This window comes from Pholcus phalangioides, unplaced genomic scaffold, assembly GCF_987345545.1.
Source record: "Pholcus phalangioides strain wild (caught in Gottingen) unplaced genomic scaffold, Ppha-v1.0 ptg000017l_1, whole genome shotgun sequence".
NCBI lineage: Eukaryota > Metazoa > Arthropoda > Arachnida > Araneae > Pholcidae > Pholcus > Pholcus phalangioides.
The window spans coordinates 27787436-27810401 of record NW_028301610.1 but is presented as its reverse complement, the minus strand read 5'-3'; the positions used below and the strand labels follow the sequence as shown (position 1 = coordinate 27810401).

Genomic DNA, 22966 nt, shown 5'->3' with positions numbered 1-22966 from the left:
TAGTTACTCGCCACCCCCTACTCTATACACAGGGCAATATATATTCAGAGAGAGAGAAAGGAGTAAAGGAGGATCTTAAAATTTTCTGAAATTATGGTCGGTTGTATAAGTTCGGTAAACGAATATCCCTTCCAGTCTTTATAATAAGGCTTAAATTTATTGACTTCATTAAAAGGATTTTCCTCGAGATATTAAAGATTGTTCTCTCCTACCCCCTTTCTTCAAGTAATCACCACGCATATATCCGCAACCAGAACCTTACCGTGAGGAAACTTTCCAAAAAGTTGTACCACATATGCGAACCACATTGGTCCGGGACGTGGTGGTCGGTGGTGAGACAGCGACATGGATCCCTGCCCCATTCTCCATCCTCGAGCATTAAATTTTCTAGGCACGTGCCTTATGATATGCTTCTTAACAGGAAAGGAAAAGTTTTGTAGTGGATACTGCATCCTTAAGGATGTCAACATAGTGAACAATTACGCCCTGCAGGTTGGTTGTCTGTCGTGGGTACAGCTAGGTACTTCCACCACGTAAACCGCATATGAGTGAAGCGCGAGAAAACTTCAGTACCAAAATTTTTGATGAATTCTACTAAACACCGAAGAGCAAAGTATACATTATGGTAATTGCACCATAAAAGAACTTGCTTGGGGTTTATGGCAAAACTTTATGTTCATACTTTCTCATAGCAACTTTGGATAGTCTTAGAAGTGCGTACAAGTTCGTACAAATTCCAGTCAGGGACCACTTTGGCTTCTGCTCTGAGCTGCGTGGGTGGTGAAAAACGTGCTCAGACCCTATGGAAGTCAAACAAGGGTTTACAAACTATATCTGAACTTGGAAAATCCTCATATACTGAACTCATTCAAAGAATGTCTTATTTATAGGTGCCAGTAAATTTAACCGACAATTTATGTTCTTCGATATTGATTCAGTGCTGCAGATAGTCTTTCAATATTATTGAATTTAAATTTTTTTGTGAATCTCAAAAATATAGGGACCATTTTGACGTCTGCGCTGAGAAGCATGGGTGGTGAAAAACGTGCTCAGACCCTATAAAAGTCAAACAAGGGTTTGTAAACTATCCATGAACTTAAAAAAATCCTTATATACGACCACTTATTCCAATGTCTGATTGTCGATTGAATTTACTGATACCAATAAATAAATAATGTTCTTCGATGTTGATTCAGTGCTGCAAATATCCGTCCACTTTGAAATAATATTAAACTATTATATTGATAAAATTGGATTTTAGTTTCTTTTTGTAAATCTCTAGAATACATTTTTAGCTGTAACAATTAAAGAAATTTTTTCGAGTATTATTTAGTCCAATTTGAATACCATATGAAAGCCTATCTGTTGTACTGCAGTATTAAATTCAATTTTAAATTACAAACTCTTCAAATCACGATGATTGGTAAATAGGAAAATAAGTATTTACAATATCTAAATTTCAAGAAACTATCTCAATAACCACGCAACTATCTAAATAATCACGTAATTACCATAGTAATCATGTAACTATCTCAAATATTTATAGAAATTTTTCTAGAATATCATTGAATTAAAAAATTGTATCGATTATTAAAATTATGAAAAAAAACCGTTTTTACTATTTTCGAGTTTTTTACTTTTTTTTTATATCAAATCAACTCCCTACTTGAAAGATTTAAATATCACTATTTTTTTTTCTATTTTTTCTCTTATTATAACAGTTTAGCGTAATAGTTCTAGTAATAAACTAGTTTTATTTTCTATTTTAATGACATCATTAGTAATGTTCAACATTTACATGGTTAGTCCATCAAAACTCAATAAAACATGCCCCGATTTCTTTCTAGATATGCATTCACCTCAAGCGAGTATGCAAAACAATTTGGGTTTAAAATAAGTAGGTCTAAATGAAAAATGAAAGTAGGCCGAAAATAAATGTAAATAAAAATCTGTATTCTTCAATATATTGATTCCCAATGACGTATAATTTAAATTCGTGAGAGATGAACTGCCTCAGATAATATGCCTCATATCAAATTTTTTTCATTGAATACTACTGCCATGAACATGTATTTCGATATAGTTTTTAAAAAAAGTTTTATGCAAAACTATCTCATATTTTTTATTACTTTTGTAATAATTTTTATCGGTCTTTTTGATCGGTCGTTCTATACAGGGGTCGGCCTCTTGACGACAAATATTAAAATTTGACTGCTTTTGAATTTCTTGTTACTAATTTTGGAAAAATAAATTTGAATTTGAAAAAAAAAAAAACTATAACAGACATCTTCAACTTTTTTTTTTTGGTGGGGGGGGGGGGGCGTAAGTACCGTTCATGGGAAAAAGATTCATTTAGGAAAAACAGCATCCATATGGCATTCCTGACATGTGCTCGATGTCAAAAATCAGCGTAATGCTAAACTTTTAATGCAACTTGAATGAGCGTATTAGATCGGTGAATACCACGTGACTTGGCAAGTTTGAGATTGGACATAACCACCGAGCACCTTTAGATGCTTTGGTGAATATCATAATGAAGATAACTGGATTGACCTATAAATGACGTGTCGCTGGTTTTCAAGCTGAAAAAATTCATTTTGTTTAAAGTCATCATCGTATCTTTATTACTGTGAAATAAAACGTAACGCAGTCTGCTAATTTATTAATTTGAATTGACTGCGGATTTTACTAGCTTTCATAAAACTTTCCTTATTCCTCTGAATATAGAACTAACGAAAATATTAAAAACTCATATATATTGAAATGGACATGTATATTTATTGGAAGTCAAGTAAAATATTCGGAACTTTTAGTTTGCAACTTACATGGCCTACAGAACGGTAAGCATAATGATCAAATAAATGAATTTAAGTAGGCCTATAGTTATTGTCCATATAAGATTAAGACTTCAAATATGAAGTTTAATCATTAGTGAATCACTAATTTGTCTCTCTTAAATCCTTAAATTCTATTGAAATGATAGCGTTTCACACAAAATTTTAATTTTTTCAAATTAAGTTTTCTAAAAATATTTCAGTTTTTGTACATCAATAAATAGTATTGGATTTACTCATTTATCCATTCATCTAATCAATTAGTCAACAAAGAGATAACGACACGAATATTATAACACCTTATAAATAACTAATGAATTCCATACGCTGCGACTAAAGCACGAATCGAATAATATCCAAATTATCGAGATAACATTTTCCATAACTTCTAGTAATTTTCGATGCATTTTTCTGCCAAAAACAGCAGGGGATAAGTATAGCTGATGGTAGATAGATGAAGAGAGAGTATGTATGTGTGTGCATCAGCAAAAGGATTAGGGGTATCAGAAAGAACAACTAGTCGATAATTCGTGGAATATACAATTTTCCTACAAATGTTAAACCTTGTGGAAAATTTCTGCCTGAATGAGCACAATAGATTGGGGAAAGGTATCGTAGGAGGGAGAGAGAAAGAGAGTTGGATAGTGTTACTGTACTGGGATTCCAGTACTCTCTAAAGTAGAAGTGTCCATCGCCAGTACCCAATCGATCTCATGGAAGAGAACCATACATATAGGCCTATACAGGGTAGAGAACGAGAAGATAGAGAGTTAGAGAGGAGAAAAAAAGTGCTCCAAAATCACGTTCTGCGCGAGGGTAAATACTTCCCTAATTACTTTGAACGCTGATTATGTTCCGAATGAGAGAATTTTAATTAACGGGAGGCACGGAGAATCTCTCTCACCAACCCTCCTTACCTCTCTCTCTTATCTCTCCCAGCATGTACACAGTACAGGCAGGTAAGAGGGGGGGTGGGAATGTCGGTATAGGAAGAAAACTCCTCAACATTCCAAAATACTTCGTCCCCACACCCACAACCCCCTTATACCTAAAGTCTACTTAGCATAAATAGCCACGCCTTTCAAACTTGGTATGTGTATGTGTGTGTGTGTGTGTTTCTTGGATGTGTGGCTAAGATAAAACGCTCGTTTCTCCACCCTTCACTGAAGCTACTCACACACACACACACGCGCGTATCTTAAAGCAAGAAAGGAATGCGAGGAGGGTGTTTCTTATTGTTGTGACGTCACGCGCAAACGCATGCCTTTCTCTCCTCCGCATTCTTTTCTATTTCAGCTTGGCTCGTTTGTTTCTCACAATCTCCGCCCTTATTATAAGATCTTAAGATTGAGGAACAATAAGAGATGGAGAATAAGAAGTAAGGAAGGCTGATCAGCGATGCGAAATGCTACCCCCCCCCTCCTACCGAGTTGAAGAATAGTATTATTTTGAAGCTTTTGTGTGTATGACTGAAGTATGTGCGTAGATCACGCGTATAAAAGATCGTATTCACAGAACAGCTTGAAGCGGGAGATGAATAAATACTGATATAAAAATCATTATTGAGCTTTAAAAATAAACTAAACCAGGGTTCTTCAACTGCTGGTCCGTAGAACGACGAGAAATTTCGACCTATTCATATAGCTTATATATAATTAAGATAAGATAGATAAGATAATTTTATTTAATCAGTTAAAACACAGACACAAAACATTCTAGGGATAAGCTAGCTTGTGAGCATCGAAGAATTATAATTGTTACATGTTTATCGATACAAATTATAATAAGAGGGAAATAAAAGGAAAAAGAAATGCACATATATACGTTACTGTAAATGTGATAAATCTGGTTATTATGTATAATCGCCGAGCATTTTGGTAAGTTTGATAAATTTCCTTAAATTTTATTTTTTTACCGAAGATTATTCATGATACCCAAGTGTCGTTGGTAAATTTGATAAATTTCCCTAAATTACTTTTACCAGCGATTATGCATAGTACCCCACACGCAATACCCCTTTTACCGTATATCTTTAATTGGTTGAAAAGCGGAAATGTATGCGTGAGTCTATTTTTACTCAGATTAGTACGGATAAAGGACTTTTCCGAGGATCATGTCACTCTCTCCGCTATCCACACGAAGGTTTTCAACAGCTGGCTAATGCGAAGATATATTTAGGAAAGAGAGAAAATTCAACTGCCCTTGGGGGGAATCGAACCCACGTTCTTTCACTTTCCAGGTGAACGCTCTAGAGCAGTGGTTCTCAACATTTTTTTGGCCCTGGCCCCCCCTTTCAACCATTTCTCATTCCTGTGGCCCCCCTTGCGACAATGACTAATTTCCTACCCCCCCCCCCCCCGTTTTCCCGTTAAAAGACAATTATTCAAATATTGTTTGAAGTATGAATGTGTGTTTGAATTTAATTAATTTTTAGTTTATGAAAATAACGAAAAAGCAAAGTAAACATATGACACAGTAAAAAAAATAATAAATTATTTTCAATCAATGTAAACTTTGGGGTCATTCAAGTATTACGTCAGAATCGAGGGGGGAAGTTTCTGATTTGCTGACTTTTGATGACAAGGGGGGAAGGGGGGGGGTTGAAGGTTGCCTACGTGATCAACCACCTTTTTTTTTTGAAGATATGAAATATTGTAAGCTGCTGGCGAAATTTTGCTGACGGGGGGGGGGATCAGTGTTTTGCCGACTTTTGCTGACGAAGGGGTCAAAAATGGCTAAAAATTTGCTGACGTAATACTTGAATGACCCCTTTTTCGCTTGAAGACGTCAATTGCTGTACAGGATTGAAGTTTGAATTATTTACAAATTATTTTTTCTTGGGTAAATTTGAATTTGGATTAATCAGAATTTCAAACTAGTAATCAGAAATTATAATCAGATTTCAAATAAAAAATTATCGATTTATTGATTATAATTTTGATACGGTGAGATTTACATTCATCGTGAAATTCTGACGTCTCGTTGGATGACAAGCTATCTCCAAGTGGCTTTTTTGGTTCATAATGTTCAATGTAGGTAATAATGGTACATAATGACCATTCTTAAACACAACACAATATTTCACATAACAGACACTACATACTATATGTAATGTACAGAGTACATAGGTAACAAGACGTATGGTATTTTACTGGCAAACCGTTCACCCTACAGGAATACTTTCAATTAGAAAAATTATCCAAGTAACGTGTAGTTCTCAGATATGTCGTTCATGTTGCAAAGAGTTGTATTAAAATAAAAATGTTAACTTTTTATAGACACTATGTGCCCAAAAACCCAATTACAAAGTGTAGCCCTGTCTCTCCTTACGAAAACAAAACCGTTTCATCTACATTTAACGCAGTTTTTTGGTTGGCTGTCTTCAAGTAAATGTTACTGTCAAAATCAGTCATTAAAGTGACACTGTATATACAAACACATTCATCTCGAAACCTTATAATTATTGATAACACAATCTTATGACTAGGACTGACTTTTATGACCTAAAGAAGAAACATAGTAGCTAATAACTTATGAGCAACGACGTTTCATCTTTAGGTCATAAAAATCAGAGCCCTACTTATGAAAAATTGGATGAACACACACAAAAATGTCATTGTGCTTGTTTTCGTGAAACTCTTAAAATATTTGATACTTCAAGTACTAAATTTCATCTTTCAACTACTCAGATCCTTATGCTCGGTGTTGAAATATCCTGCGTTGTTGAAAAATCAATCAAATCTTTATGTTAATACAAGATATACAGAAGACTGGATGTTGTGAAGATATTTATTATTTGAGATGTTAATTTTTTAAGGAAGGAAAAAACTCATCTCTGCCTCTACCGGGAGTCGAACCCGGGTCCCTCGATTGCCGGACGAGTGCTCTGACCACTAAGCTACAGAGGAGATAGAGATTTCCCTTCGCTAGAGCGTATATATAGGTTCGACTCCCGGTAGATTCAGAGATGAGTTTTTTTCCTTCCTTAAAAAATTAACATCTCAAATAATAAATATCTTCACAACATCCAGTCTTCTGTATATCTTGTGTTAACAAGTGGAGAGCGACATTCATGTCATACTTTATGTTAATATTACTTAAATAGGGGAAAAATTGTGAAAAAATATTCTATTTTCATTTTGTTTGAAGTTAAATTTTTTTAGTCACACTTTTAATAAATTTCTTTGTGGCCCCATTATCAGCAGCCATGGCTCCCCTTTTGCGATATTTTCCTCCATGGCCCCCCTGGAATATCTTGGAGCCCCCGGTTGAGAACCACTGCTCTAAAGCACTAGACTACAAAGGCAACGAATATCTCAATCTTTCCTTGGAGCTCGTGTGCACTGAACAGGGCCGTACATAGACTGTCGGAATTAACTCAGGCCAATGCTCACAATTGCTGACATTGCCACCAGATGGCGGCTTATCCGAGGATGATGTCACTCTCCGCTATAGCGGTGAAAAGGATAGGACGTGGGTTCGATTCCCCGCACAAGGGGGAATCTTCTCTCTTTTTCCTAAATATATCTTCGCATCAGCCATCTGTAAAAAACCTTCGAAAAACACTTATGTGAAATTTTAAATTTAGTTTAAATATTATACTATCTCTATATTCGTTTTCAATTCTTGGCAGGACCTGCCCTTCAGCTGGTCCGTGAATTATTTTTTCATTTATTTTTTGCCTGTCCGTAATTATTCCTTCCAGTGATTTTTTTGCCGGTCCATAAATTATTATTTTATATTTATCTTTCGCCGGACCTCAATCTATTTCTCCTATTTATTTATTTTTCGCTAGTCTGCAAATAATTCCTCACTTTTTTGCCATCCGTAAATAATTTCCCCAGTTTATTAATTTTTTGTTAGTGTGTCTTGAGTCCTCTCTTACAATTATTTATTTATTTCGGTTCTTAAATTATTTTCCCCTATTTATTTATTTTTTGCCGGTCTTTAAATTATTTCTCCTATTTATTAATACTTTTTCGTCCCGAAATTATATATTTCTTCTTTTCTTGATAATCGGTTATTCTCGAAATTATTTATATTTATTTTTTGCCGTTCTCCAATTAATTTCTCCTATTTGTTTATTTTTCGCTAGTCTTCATATGATTTCTCCCATTCGTTTATTTTTGCCATCCGAATAAATAATTTCTCCATTTATTCAGTTTTTGTTCGTGTTCTGGAGTTTTATTCCTTTTGTTTCTTTCCGGTCCGCAAATTATTTCTCCCATTTATTATTTTTTCGTTCGTCTGCAATTTAATTTTCTCATTTGCTTATTTTTTGCCATTCGTAAATTATTTCTCCTATTTATTTATTTTTTGCTGGTCCTCGAATTGTTTCTCACGATTTATTTATTTCTGGTCTGCGAATTATTCCTCTAACTCAGCGGTTCTCAACCGGTGCTCCGCGGAGGACTTGGGGCTCCTTGTGCACTCTCCAGGGGCTCCGCGGCCGCTCAAGGAAAATTAAGAAAACAGTAAAATTTAAAAAAAATGATTGTAAATATTTTCAAATAATAAAAATAAATCAGTAACTTTGATTCCGTAGCAATTGTTTAAAATTTTTATCGGTTCACAGTTGTTAAAAGATCGAACACAACAATGGACTGAATAATATTCAAGTGTTCAGTGGTGCGATTGTTTATTATTTTTTATGTAAAAAAATCGAAAGAATTTTTTAATGACGCTTATTTGCTGAAATTTTAATACTTATGTGGAAATGAAAAATCATTTTTAACCCTGTGTTGTTGGTGTCTTTTTTTTATTTTTCTTTTGCATACTCGATGTATATTAGAAAAAAGGACATATTACAAGACTGGTAATCAATTTTATTAAATTATTATAGCAACCACTCAATTATAGCGCACATCAGGAGTCAAAGAAAAACTGCGATATGACAGATGCGACCGATGACTTTAGCTAGGTTTAAAGTTAGTAAAAAATATATTCATTAATAATTAAGTAAATTTTCATTAAAATTTAATAGTTGTTCTGATAAAAAAAGGCCTGAAATATCCAAATCATTTCCATATTATTCTCATAAAACCATTTATTTATTTCCCAACTTAAAGAAGAATAGCGTTATTTGAAACTTTTATGTATGACTGAGATATATACACATAGATCACACGTATAAAATATTATATACAGAGGAAACACTTATTTTCCGGATATGATGCTGAGGTGAACTCGGAAAGAAAAGTCATCACGTCTCCGCCGGGTCTCGAACCCAGGCCCTCTTGCATACCGGACAAGCATGCTACCATCTACACCACTGGAGACATGACCTTGTCTTCCTTATTTCACGCAGTGTGGCGTAAGGCGCTGAAGTAGAGACTAGTAGCCTCTTTCTTTCGGAGTTCACCTCAGCATAATATCCGGATAGTAACTGTTTCCTTGACATCTTGGGCTGAGAAAAACCCATCTATCTCTCTCTAAACCGTCCCACCAGGGGGCCATTTCCTGAAGTTAAGAGAGGCTACTAATGTCTCTACTTCAGCGCCTCACGCCACAGTGCGTGAAATAAGGAAGGCAAGGTCATGTCTCCAGTGGTGTAGATGGCAGCATGCTTGTGCCCGGTATGCAAGATGGCCTGGGTTCGAGTCGCGGCGGAGACGTGATGACTTTCCTTTCCGAGTTCATCTCAGCATAAAATCCGTAAAATAACTGTTTCCTTGATATATATATATATATATATCTTGGGCTGAGAAAAAACCATTTATTATGTACAAAGTCTTATACGGCAGAACACGAATAAATACTGTTGAAAAGCATATTGTTGAGTTTTGAAATAAACTTAACAATACACTTAGCTGTTCGGTGAATTTTTATTACCATTCAAGAAATCGGAAGAAAATACGTATGTGTAAATAAATATGTACGATAGAGGTTATTAGCTAAAATTTAAATATTTATATGGGAATTAAAAATTATTTGCAATTCGCTTATTGGCTAAAATTTAAATATCTTTATGCAGATGAAAAAAAATTATTTTTTACCCCATGTTGTGTTGGTTTTTTATCATATTGGATGCATAGGAAAAAAGCCAACATTACAAGACTGGTAATCGTCTTATTTACTGTAATTACTACGGCAAGGTCTTCAAACTTTTGCTAATCGCGAGCACTACCTGTACCGATCATCAAAGAAAAGAGCACTACTACATCAAGTTTGGCATACGAATGCGGGAAATCAGGATGATTTCAATCCTTGAATGCAATTTATACAAGGTGTTTAATTGGGACGTTGATCACACAAGTGTTCGCGAGCATAATTTCAGACATGAGCATCGATCACTTTGGATGCTTCAGGGAGCACCGTGGTGCTCGCGAGCAACAGGTTGAAGATGCTGGTATTACAGCAACTACTCGTTTTTTGTGCACAAACAAAAGTGTGATCTTTATCTTAGCTATAAGTTAGTTAAGGTATCCGACTACGTTTCGAAAACTTCATTTTAGAAGAAAATATCGATTTTCATTTTTTCATTTCTTATGAAAGACTTATTTTCTGTAATTCTCAAACAGGCCTTGTTTTGTTTATATGACGCGTTATATGAGACAAAATGTTGGATTGTTTTCACAATTTCGGGACACTTTCTATCAAAAATATTATTAAAGTTCACTCCAGTACCATTTTATACAAAAGTGACAAGAAATGTAGTCGGATGCCTTAAAATTAAATTAATTAATAGTTAAGAGTTTTCAATTGTTAAAATTTTAACAGCTGTTCTAACAGGTCGTGAAATATTCAAATGCGTGTTATAACGTATATATCGTATATTTCCAATTATTTTCGGAAAACCATTCATTATTTTCTAAGTTGAAGAAGAACCTTTCATATAATACGAAAGTATGCACATAGATCACGCAAATATTGTAATATTAAAAGATAATACAGTCAAATCCCGTTTTTAGGAATAACGTTATAGCGAAAATCTCGTTTTAACGAACACTATTCTAATTCCCATATAAGTTTACACTGAAACATTGCAAAAACTTGGAATTCCTTTATAACGAAATGATTTCTCCAGTCTCTTGGAGTTCGTTATAACGGGATTCGACTGCATACAGAGTAACTTAGGCAGAAGATGGAATAACTGTTCATATAAAAAAAAAACAATGGTGAGGTTTAAAAAAACTAAACAATACCAACCAGTTAAATTTTTCATTCAAGAAAATGAAAGAAACTTTTTAATACAGATATTAGCTGAATGAATGAACGCCAGGGTCTCTGCCACCAGACTTATCCCGTTGCCGAGATCTCTTCCAGCCCAGCTTCGTGGCAGAGTCTGGAACAAAGTGAGTGTGTACACCTAACAGTTTGAGTGTGTAGCTAGTGTTATGTATGATATTTCAGTGCTGCCATCTATACTTCAAATTGTGAGTGAAGTGTAATGATTGAATATTTGTAACGTTGTAGGCCTGTTGCTCTCTGTGGCGAGACTTTTTAACGGGGAGACCGGCTCGCATTCGCGCCTTGAAGTTGGGAACCACAGAAAACCAACTTCAGCCGACCACTACAGATATTGGCTGAAATTTTAATAATTTTATGGAAGTATGTAAAATTTGTTTTTAACCCCGTGTTGCTGGTTTTTATCACACTTGATGTATGCCAAAAAAGACAGTATTAGAAGAGACTGGTAATAAATTTTATTTAAGTATTATAGTAACCACTCAATTATAGTGCATGCCGGGCGACAAAGAAAAAGTGCGATATAACCGATGATTTTTGGTGGATTTTAAGTGAAAGTTAAATTTATTAATAATGAATTAAATTTTTTGACAGTCAAAACGTTAAAGTTATCTTAATAAAAGGCGTGTGCGTTGTAACGGGGGGGAGGGAGCTACTCTTCATTGTTCCCAATTATTTTTCATAAAGCTATTTATCAATGGGTGATATAATTAAATAAATATATGTAATAATATAAAATATTAGTCTTCAAAAGTGATGGGTGTTTCTAATAAACTGCACATATTCAAGGGGAAAAAAATTAACTGTATAGGAGTAGCCTATAATAGTAATTTTAAATTTATATATGAATGTTTAATTTAAGGTCATTAAATAATTTTGTGTATAAATGTTATTTGCTTCCTATACTGTAATGAAAATTTGTATATTTATGGGAAGGGGTATTTTGAAATTAATTGAAGTGGAAAGTGGGATGAATTAATTTTTTTGTATTTTTATATTAATACTTAAAACAAACTCATTATTTTTGAAAATTTTATATGGTTAAGTAACATTACCTGCTAATATAAAACTAATTTAGAGTGATTGGGACGTGAATTTTTAAGAAAAAAAAAACATTTTAAAATGAGATGTCAACGTAAAATAACCAACAGTAGTAACCGAGTATACTCGGGATAAACTGTTAAACGTTCAGCCATTTTTGTTCTTCACTTAATAAGGGATTACAGTGTTGTTGCTTTTTATTAAAACAAAATAATAAGCAATGGATAATACTAGAGTGTTGGGGGTATCTCTCGTTACATAAATACTAATAATGCCCACGGAGCAAAGCAATAACTCCTCAATGACAAATGATGACAAAACTTGAAGCTAATGTGTGTATGTTTGAGCTATTCGAATCGATGGATTTATTTCCTGTACAGAGCTCATAAAAGCTCGTAAGCGGAGATTAGAATGGATTTTCCTCAGCTTAGGAAATCGGAACGATGATTACATAGCTGTTATCAAACGATGCAGTTCAAATTTAAAGAATCTATAAATATCAAATGGATAGAGGAATGTATAGGTAGGATATCGCCTGTTATATCGCGATAGTATATCTGTTATACGCGATATAGTATGTCATAAAAGATTCCATAATTAAACTAAGATGAAGGAAGTATTCTCCAGTATAAATTGTTGTTAAAATGGGGGGGGGGGGAAGAAATCTTACAATATTTAAAGAATGTTTTTAAAATTTATCAAGGCCAGCATTACACTATAAAAGTTTTAGAAAAGTTCTTTTATTAACCGTGTAAAATGCAACCAATAAGCGTATCGGTTACATTCGAGCAAATGTAACAACCAATAGGCTTATTGGTTGTTTTTTCAAGTTTTGTAAAATATGTTTTATGAAACTTTTATAGTGTAATCCCGGCCTAACTAATATAAAACTCGATGTATTGAAAAAGTTTATCTACATATCAAAATGTTGATTTATAAAAGTTTCAATTTTGATTTTAGGAAATGTAATTTTAGGCGAGTAAATTTTATTCCGTATTTATAAAAGTATGTTTTATTGTTCCGAACCGTAATATCAAATTTTAGAAGATATATCTCAATTTTTGAAAGAATATAAACACACAAATAATACAACATGACTAATATACAACTATAATATATATTTTCATGTTTTTCATGCAACGCATTAGATATATTTATTTTATGAGTGTAATTTAAATAAATTTCAATCATTTTTTGTACATTATTGTATTTATATCCAGTCTAAAAATATTTGAAATATAATTTTTTTTTTCTGTTGGCCTCATGATGTGCAACTGTATAGTCACTGTGACTGTGGGATACTAAATCATTTAAATCGTACAGCAATATCGGTACAAATATAAAGTTTATTAAACCTGTAATAATGGCGATGCACTCACTCTCTAAAGCACTGATTATACAGCTCTACTAGTACTATTACAAGCGGCACTGATAGAGGTATATTCCAGTTGCTAAGACAAATTATATACTGTTATTTGCAATGCTATATATCTCTCTCGTGGAACGTATTATCTTGACACTCAGAATAATGCGTCAGTGCTGTCTCTCGCACTGTGTATATTTGAGCATTGCAGCATGCTATATCTAAGCTATTGAGAAGTATCAGCACAGTACACCATATCACTAACTATAATAATCACGGGCAGAATCTGCAGTGTGCATTGGGTCATAGCCAACATGTATATGCAAGTAGGATATTACAGGCTTCATCCATATCCCATTTTGTAGACTATGCATGCTAGATGCCGACTTAGACCTACTCTAACTCTGAAATGTAAAATTATACTGATTTGTATTGTTTTCGAAAAAAAATGTATTTATCCGGCAATACAAGTTTTAATATGAATATTCGCTTTCACGTGAGACTTCTCAAAATTTAAGTAAAACTTTAATTTATACAGATGATGATTTGAAAAAAAAAATTCAATAAAAAATTACTGTGCTTTATTTGTATGTATGTGTGTGTGTATATATATATTAGGTATATGGAAATTTAAGTAATACCGTATGCCCACATTATCCGGAATGCTGAGAAACAGCGAGGGAGACCAGCATGCCGGGAAATTAGAGTCGCAGATTCTGGAAAATTCTTATATAAATATCTGTATTCTAAAAATCCGAATCGACTAAATGCATATTGTGATCCTTATTAAACATCGTTTTTCCCGGCATACCGGGAACGAACCAGACCCCAGCATTCAAAAAGCTGGTGTCCCTCGAGTTTTACGGTATGTCGGCTAGTTCGGGGGAATATGTAAGTATTACATAATAAAGACGTTACCAGTACAAATTACAGACAAATTAGACGCATGTTGCGTGGATTCTATGCATGATAAAATTTTCGTGAGTCATCATGAAAATTAGTAACCCTCAAATCTGTCTACTCAACCAAGTTTCTAATTTAAAAATGATTTTTAAAAATTGTAAAATAGCCGTAGTATGTAAGAATAGTCGAATAAATAAAAATATATTTACCACAAAAAATCTAAAAAAATTTATAATCAAAGTTTCTATTTCAATTTAAATGCGTATTTAGTTTTTTTTGCATATTTACTTGTAAAGTATTATATATATATATATATATATATATATATATATCTTTATATTTTTATTACCTTCTAATTTAAGTTCTTGCTTATGAAACCTTTATAAGTAAAAATTTTTAATTATTTTTTTATAATTTCTGTACTTTTTTTTTCAGCCAAGCGATCCTAAAAAAAAAACTGCGAATTCCATGTAATTTCCAAGGATTTTATAAAACTAAAATCACATACTAAATTACATAGAGCGTTCAGTCATCCGATTCCAGAGAATACAAAGAGTTCTCAACTTTTATTCCGTATAAAGTAATATTCTATAATTGATAATTCATGCCAGTGCATTTTAATCTGTCATCTTGGTGATTAGGGAAATCGAGATATACGCAATCTACTGTATATGTACGTATCACCAAATTCTGTGATACAAATTCTTACAGAACGGTGATCAACTTGGTGATAATCTCACACGTTTGTAAATGGCCTATTTGTAAAATGTTTGAAGTGGCTGGTGTCGGCCGCTTGCAAAATTGGATGCCTCCACCCATCTAACAACATGGAATCAGTGAGAGCAGCAATATCTTTAAAAGACGAAACGGATAATTAAGCTCAAAGGGAACGGATTTCCCTCCTTGATAAACGCAATTCGAGGCTCCTCCTAAGAGGCATCTGTTGAATGAGAAGGACATCGTATTCAACTCACATACAATATCCGTAAACACTACTTATTCTATTTAAAATCGGCAACACTCTACTCAAAACGTACTTTGAATCCCCAATTAAAATACAGCTTTGGTAACAACATGGTTGATGAAAAATGTATCATTAAGCCCTGAAATTCTCTAATATTTATTAATCTTTGGTAATCTTTATAACAATTTTTTATAGTAATTGTGGTTACAGATCTTTATATATTTACAAAAAATATATTTCAAAATAAAACTAAAATATAATATTTTATTAAAATTTCGAAAGGATATAATTGTATGAAAGAGTCCGAATAAAATTGGAATACCTTTTGATAGCTCTGCAATTTTATCAATATGAGAAGGACATCGTATTCAATTCACATACAATATCCGCAAACGGTATTTATTATATTTAAAATCGACATCACTATACTCAAAATGTACTTTGGCACCACAACATCACAATTAGAAAATATATCTTTGGCAATGTTTCAGAATTAATCAATACTTATTTATTAAAAAAATCGATCGCTAAAACTGAAATTTATTACTTTTTATTGATATTTGATAATCTTTATAATAATTTTTCAAATCTTTCATTAATTTTCATATATAATCACAAAGAAAAATCTTTTACCCGTTATGGCTCATAAATTGTTTCGAAAAAACGGATGTAAATTGGTGATTTTTAGCATATTTTTTTAATTTAAAAAACATCAAAACAGCAATTTAATTAATAAGAATGGGTGTTTTAATTAGTTATAATGTCCAAGTAAGCGTAAAATATACAGTATGCCTTTATTTCATTATTATCTAAGAACTGATAAGATCTTGCTAAGCGAAGTTGAGTTAGTTTTTTATCTCGAATTTTTGTTTCCGATTCCTTCAACTGGGTGCGATTTTGTGAATCTGAGCGTGTAAAATTTCCGCAGCTCTCAAAAAATGATACCGATAAAATAATACCGAAATCAACTCTTTCTAGACTAAACAAGTAACGTATTTTGTATAGCCCCGTTTTTTGTACTAAAATGACACTATACTACTATCTAAAATACAAAAATAATTGAGAATAACATGTTTTTCGACCATGGAATTTGCTCTGTATATTTAAATGCGTACCGGACAAGACATAGAGGGTCAAAAAAAAAAACCGAACAAAATTTGAAAAGCATGAATGAAAAATTCAGTTTTTCTATGAAAGAGCCCAAAAATTAAAATAATTTCTGAAAGTTCTGTAATTTTATCATTCGATATTATCTAAAATAATTATTGAACATATTTGTTATTTTTTTATATGGTGATATATAATTTTAAGTTTCATCAAAATTTGTAAATCGTAAATTTTCAGTTTTTTTATTTTATGAGGGTTCAAAAATTGAAATACTTTGTGAGAGCTCTATAATTTTGTCATTCGTTATTGTTTAAAAGAATAATTTAACATTTATTGTATTTTATGTTATAATTTAGCATTCTTGAATACAATTTTATTTTATATATTAAATATATATAATATTATATACAGGGTGGGCAAAAAATCTGTAGAAACTTTAAAAATTCATGAAAACCGGAAAAATAACCGAAATAAAAAACGGTTTGTATTGTTAGCATCGCTAGGTCACGGAAATTTTTTTAAGACAAGGAAAAAATAACTAAAATAACAGCCGATAGGTGGCGCTGACGTCAATGAAAAGATACGCAAATAACGAATAGAATGCCTCCAAATCGTTTATTACAGCAGTATGTGTTCCTCGTGACCACCACCACAGGGGATAACACATTGCAAACGAGTCACAAATCCAGCAACGGCAGATTGCAGCAGGTCCACATACACGATTTACAACGGTAAACGGGTTGTGGATTAAGAGCATAAGTTCTTATAACCGTCTCATTTGCATATTTCCCCGAAGTAGCTCACACCAGCGCGACCTATCTTCCGTTTTCGAGTAATTTTTTTTTTCTTCTCTTAAAAAATTCCCGCGACCTAGCGATGCTAACCCTGCAAACCGTTTTTTATTTCGGTTATTTTTCCGGTTTTTATTCATTTTTAAAGTTTTTACAAACTTTTTGCCCACCCAGTATTTAAAAAGCACATAAATTTTAGTTTTTATAAAAGTTCAGTTTTTTTTATGAAAGAATAAAAAAAAATTGGAATTATATTTTGTGTTCTATACTTTTATCATTCGATATTATTTTTAAAAAAATGAAAAATATTTGTCTTAAAGATATAGGCTGCTATGCATATTACTCACACATTTTGGATTGCTTATGTGATAAGTAAATACTAATATACGTATTGTAACAATCGGAAAATTTAAATTTGTGCTTCAAGGGCATTCTAGTTTGCGTCATAATTTGTTAGAGATTACATAAAATTCGTAAAAATTCCCAAAAATTCTGAAAATACGATTTTTATTAAAGTTTTTACCTATTTAAGAGTTGAGTTTTTCTAAAAAAAATAAAAAAGAAGTGAATAATAATTGCAATTTAAAAAAAATCGCGAAAAATGATATATTTTTATGAAGTTTTTGTTTGAATTTAAAATTAATTTTTCACACAAACACACACAGACAGAATGTCGCATCATGATTTCAGGCAGGTATGTAACTTTGAGAAATAGAAAATAATTCAGTTTTTTTTTTATTAGGAAAGAGCCCAAAAAAACTGAAATACCATTTGATAACTCTATAATTTTATCATTCAATATTATTTTTTTTAAAAAAGGAAACTATTTCTCATTTTTTATATTATTTTTTCATATTTTTTAATTTGCAAAATTTCCCTAAAATTCAGAAAATATGATTTTGTTCGAAATGTTTGCCTATTTATGGATTGAATTTTCCTAAAAAGAAAAAAAGTGAACGATCATGTTTTGAAAATCACAAAATATTAAATACGTTAATGGCGTTTTTATTTATATTTAAAATTTGAATTTTCATTTCTCAATTTATTCAAAATTTATTCATTTCTCTCTCTCTGTTTCAATCTAGATACAAAATTATACAAAAATTACTTTTATACGACGAATATCATAAAGCGCTACCTATCATTGGCTACGATATTGTAGGCCTACTGATTTATAGACAGAAATCTTGATTTCAGGCAAGTATGTCTCGGGTTTGTATAGCCGATCTTCAGTATAATATTTATTGGTGCTGTCACAATTGGAAGAATTAGCAAAACATCAAAGCGAACAGAGAAATTAAGAAAAATTTCTTCTCCATTTGACTTCGAAACGATACATAGCGATTGAAGAGAGAGAATAAGGGAGAGCAAAGCACCAAATAATTTACGTATATAACTCAAAAGATATTCTCCTTAATCCGTTTGATTGTGTTCGTTTGCTGGAGATATACACACAAACAGACAATCACACCTTCGTTCCCTTGAAAGCGTTGCTTAACGTGCCTAATTAGTGACAATGGCAAAACAAAGTGAGAGTTCTAATTAAAACGGATGAGATTCCATAAAATATTAGTAGCTTGACACGTACGTATCACAATAAAGACGGGCGTTAGATTTTCCTCCAATTATTATTAATTGAGTTTCGTAGAAAATGAAGAGCGTGAAACATTTGTTTTTAAAACTCGAGTGTATTTCCCCCGATGTTTAAATTTATCAGTTGTCGATTTCTTAGATATAAAATATATACATGTATATAAATAGGCTACTGTGTGGATGTTTTTAAAGAAATTCCTGTAATACTTTTTTCCCGATATTTTGAATTTTATGTAATATTTAGTTTTGTTAATAAGATAAAAACAAGATGACTAAAATTCCATTTTAAGCATTTCATGGAATTTTTTTATTGACTAAAAGCCAGGCAGCTTTTAGTGAGCTTTATGCTTAATTTAATTTCATCACTACAGGAGGCACTTTTCTGAGTTTTTCCCCGATAAAAGATAATTTTATTGTCAGATCTAAGTGATTTTTTTTTTAAATTAAATGAGTTTTTTCACCCTCAATGTATCAATTTTTGTTCCACAATTTGAGATTTTCCATATTTGGTCATGATTCTGACATGACAATATACTGTTTTTTTATTCACATATTTGGAATTCTCATTTATTGGAATACAAGAAAACGATTGATATTTTTTTATGACGTCTGTTAAGTACAACAGGTGATTTTAACTATCGATTGACTGTAGTTTATAACGAAATTATGTATATCAACGAATTATATACAGTAGGGCTGGACAAATCTCAGGCGTCAGGTCGGCATGGAGACTAAAAAATTGGTATTGGTGCTTTAAACTTCCTTTGTGTAGTTACTAAATTGCAAGCTGAGAGAAGCACAAAATGTTTGGAATTTATAGCAGCATATCTACTAACATCAAAGAGGTCACTATGCCCTGAAAAAGTCAAAAGAAGTATTATTTTGGACTTTTTCCTCCTGGTAAAAGTAGATTTTTTCCAATTTTTCCAGCCCTGTATCGCCCAGCATATGCTTTATGTCTTTAAGGCAAGATTTAGATCGATTTCTATTAAACTTTAAAACTTGCAATTAAAATTTTGTAAAATTAGATATATATATATATATATATATATATGGATTAGGTTGATTCGGAATTAATCGAAGTTATTTAAAAATACCTATATAATAATTGATTTTATTGACATGATAATGAAAATTTCATCAAATAATTTCACTGAAAAGAATGTTTTCTCCGATTATTTTTGATATTGTATGGCCAGCTATTAGTTTATGCATTTAATTTAGTTCCCCCTTTTTTAAGTATAAGTGTTTATTTAATTGGCTAATACGAAAATTATTGCTATTTTATTATAAAATTTTATGCTATATCAATTAGTGCTGGTCCAATTAATCGATTAATCGGGTCGGTTAATCGATCAATTGTTAATTGCAGTTGAAACATATAGTTGAGTTAATTGACTCGATGAATTCGATTAAAATTCTCTTAAAATATGCTTAAAAGTTTGAAATTTAACTTGATTCAGTTCAACTAGTTCAACTGAAAACGAGATGCCTAAAATTATGTACCTACATATAGTATTTTGGATAAGGGACCATATATATTTAAAAATGTTTGAATCAATATTTTGATCACATTTATTGGCATGGGAAAATGAAATTCGATTCCACGAAAGCTGATGATTTCAGTTTCAAATTCATTTCAAGACTGAAATTTATTGTCCCCTATGGACAGTAGTGTTTCTTATTTTCTTGGCAGCATCAGCTCCTCTTCTCACATGTAGGCCTACTATTCGGGGGAGTTTCTATGTAGTAAAACAAGCAACAGTACAATCGAAAGTGATTTCGATATCAGTGACTGATCTAAAATTGAAATAACCACCGATTTAAAAAAATCGATGATCCAAGGGAAGAAACTCCATAATTTGACAAAATATGTTAAGCATTTTAAATTGCTTCAAGGGGCAGTAAATTAATTTCTTTATCTACGTGTGTACATCTGGGGAATAGGTGCATGAAATCAAGTTAAGACAAAAAAATTCGATTAATCGATTAAAAATTTTTGATTAACAGTTAAAACTATTAATCGATTTCCAGGTCTAATATCAATGCATTTTTCGTGATTTATTCAATTAAAATATGCTTTAAAATATATTGGATTAATTTTGTAATACAATATGAAAGTAATGTAGAAAAGTAGACGAATGACCAGCGAACGCAAATAAGACAAGGTGTCAAAACAGTATAATATTAGCAGTACAGCAGGTCTAGATTGAAGTGTAGACCTACTGCTAATATGTATAGTCCTGTATTTGTAAATGCAATTCAAAAAACGTTTTTCATTACAATAGTATTTGTTCTTGCTTTTGTATACTATAGTGATATTTACATATATGTTCTATACGAAAAACTATATGCAGGAATACATTAGATTTTTATGGAAAAAACTATATAGAGCATAGTTTTCCAAATTTTTCGCTCCATCATCCCTTTATTTAAATTGTTTTTTTTCTTCCCATCGTCCCCCAACTCAAGCCAACACATAGGATCCTATACTAAACCCCAAGCTTCTACCGCCTGCATGGAACCTTCCATTGGCTCCCAGGGGGCGATATTGCCCACTATGAGAAACAGTGATATAGAGTGTAGTGCAGACTGGAAGAAATTGACACACATTTTTGTATTTTTTTTCTGTTGCTTGTAACTAACGAACATAATCTTACCCTATACGATAAAATGAGTCACGATCTACCACTTAGAACATAGTTTTCCAAACTTTTTCTTTCATCGCCCCCTTCTTCAGAAAATTTTTTCTCTTATCGCCCCCAACTAAATTGAATAGGTTCCTATGTTAAACGAGTAGCTTTTATCGCCCCTCTGGGCCATTCCATCGCCCATCAGGGGGCGATATTGCCCACTTTGGGAAACACTGATCCACGATCATCCGTATTAATAAATGAATAATTTTTTTATTGGAATAAAATTAAATTAGCTTCTTTTATCTTGAATAATCAGGAAAAACAACTACTGTAAAAAGAAAATAATTTGTTTCTCTTATATCGTAGGTATCTGTTTTTCTGATGCATGTGCATCCCGCAAAGCCAACTTCCAAATGATAGTGAATTACAGGGAGCAGACTCCTTGCGTAATGTACCGTAAACAATCGGTAATTAATTATCTACGGTGTTGACGACATTGTCACGACTCTGTGGAGTTGGTTTTATAAACAGACAGTTGGAAATCAATTGAAATATTTTCGAATTCTTGATTAATTCTTTTGTGCGTGCGTGCGTGCGTGCGTGCGTGCGTGTGATAATCATTTCGGCCTTTGGTATTTTTATATACTTGTTATTGCAGTTGTTCCAGTACAGATTACGGATAAAAATATAAAAAATAAGTCTACCAGATAACCCGAGATTGAATTTTCAAGTTTTGTCTTGGAGGATTGATGGCTTATAACAGAATTTTTGGCCCTACAAAAAAAATATGTAGATCCCGAAAAACTTGATATCTTTTTCCATGGTGTATCGTTGTGTTGTTATTTTTAACAAATTTTTTCGTGCAGTTTTTCTTTATCTCCCTACTGCTTCACGACAATCTTGCTTGACTTTTATTGATTAGGCAAACATCAGTGAAATAGAATAACTGATTTACGGAAACTGAATTTTCGACTAAATTTTAGGTTACTAATTGGGAGCAAAAGTAAAACATGCACAGATTCCATCGAATCATGAATTTTTGAAAAGTTCGAAGCACTAATGCTGTATACATCCTTCATAGAAATCGAAACGAAAACATCCGATAGTCAGGAAAGCTTTGAAATTCAAAAAAATAGGACTACACGTAAATTAAGTATTTCTCCATACACTTTTCATACACCTAAATGATTAATATCGTGCAACATTTAAAAGTTAGAAACAATGATTATAAGCTATCATAGATAACCTTACAGTAATAAAAATTTCATTGATGAAATTAAATTTGTGTTTTCGGACGCAGTCCATCCTAAATTGCTAAAAAATGTGTAATTACAATTTTTAAAAATTCAATTAAACTTGTAAAAAACATTAAATTAAAAATCTTTTTTGATTTATGCAGAATATCTCAAACTTACCTCAACGTTAAATTAGAGTTTTTTAATCTACTTCCAAAACCACAAAAGTAGTCATATAGCTCAACGAAATTCCTATAAAGAGAGAAATTGTAATCAAAAACACATTGATAACTTACTTTCAAATATCTTTAA

General features: G+C 32.2%; 1 long non-coding RNA gene across 6 annotated transcripts in view; it reads right to left on the bottom strand.

Annotated features, from left to right (window-relative positions):
- LOC149072707 (uncharacterized) overlaps window positions 1-22966 on the bottom strand; it is a 214648-nt gene that overhangs the window by 21030 nt on the left and 170652 nt on the right. For 4 of the 6 annotated variants that reach the window (XR_016194503.1, XR_016194504.1, XR_016194506.1 and 1 more), the window contains one exon: window positions 22835-22906. The exons of the other annotated variants lie outside the window; for them this stretch is intronic. This is a non-coding gene — a long non-coding RNA (uncharacterized LOC149072707). The remainder of the gene's footprint in view (window positions 1-22834; window positions 22907-22966) is intronic. 6 annotated transcript variants of the gene reach the window in all.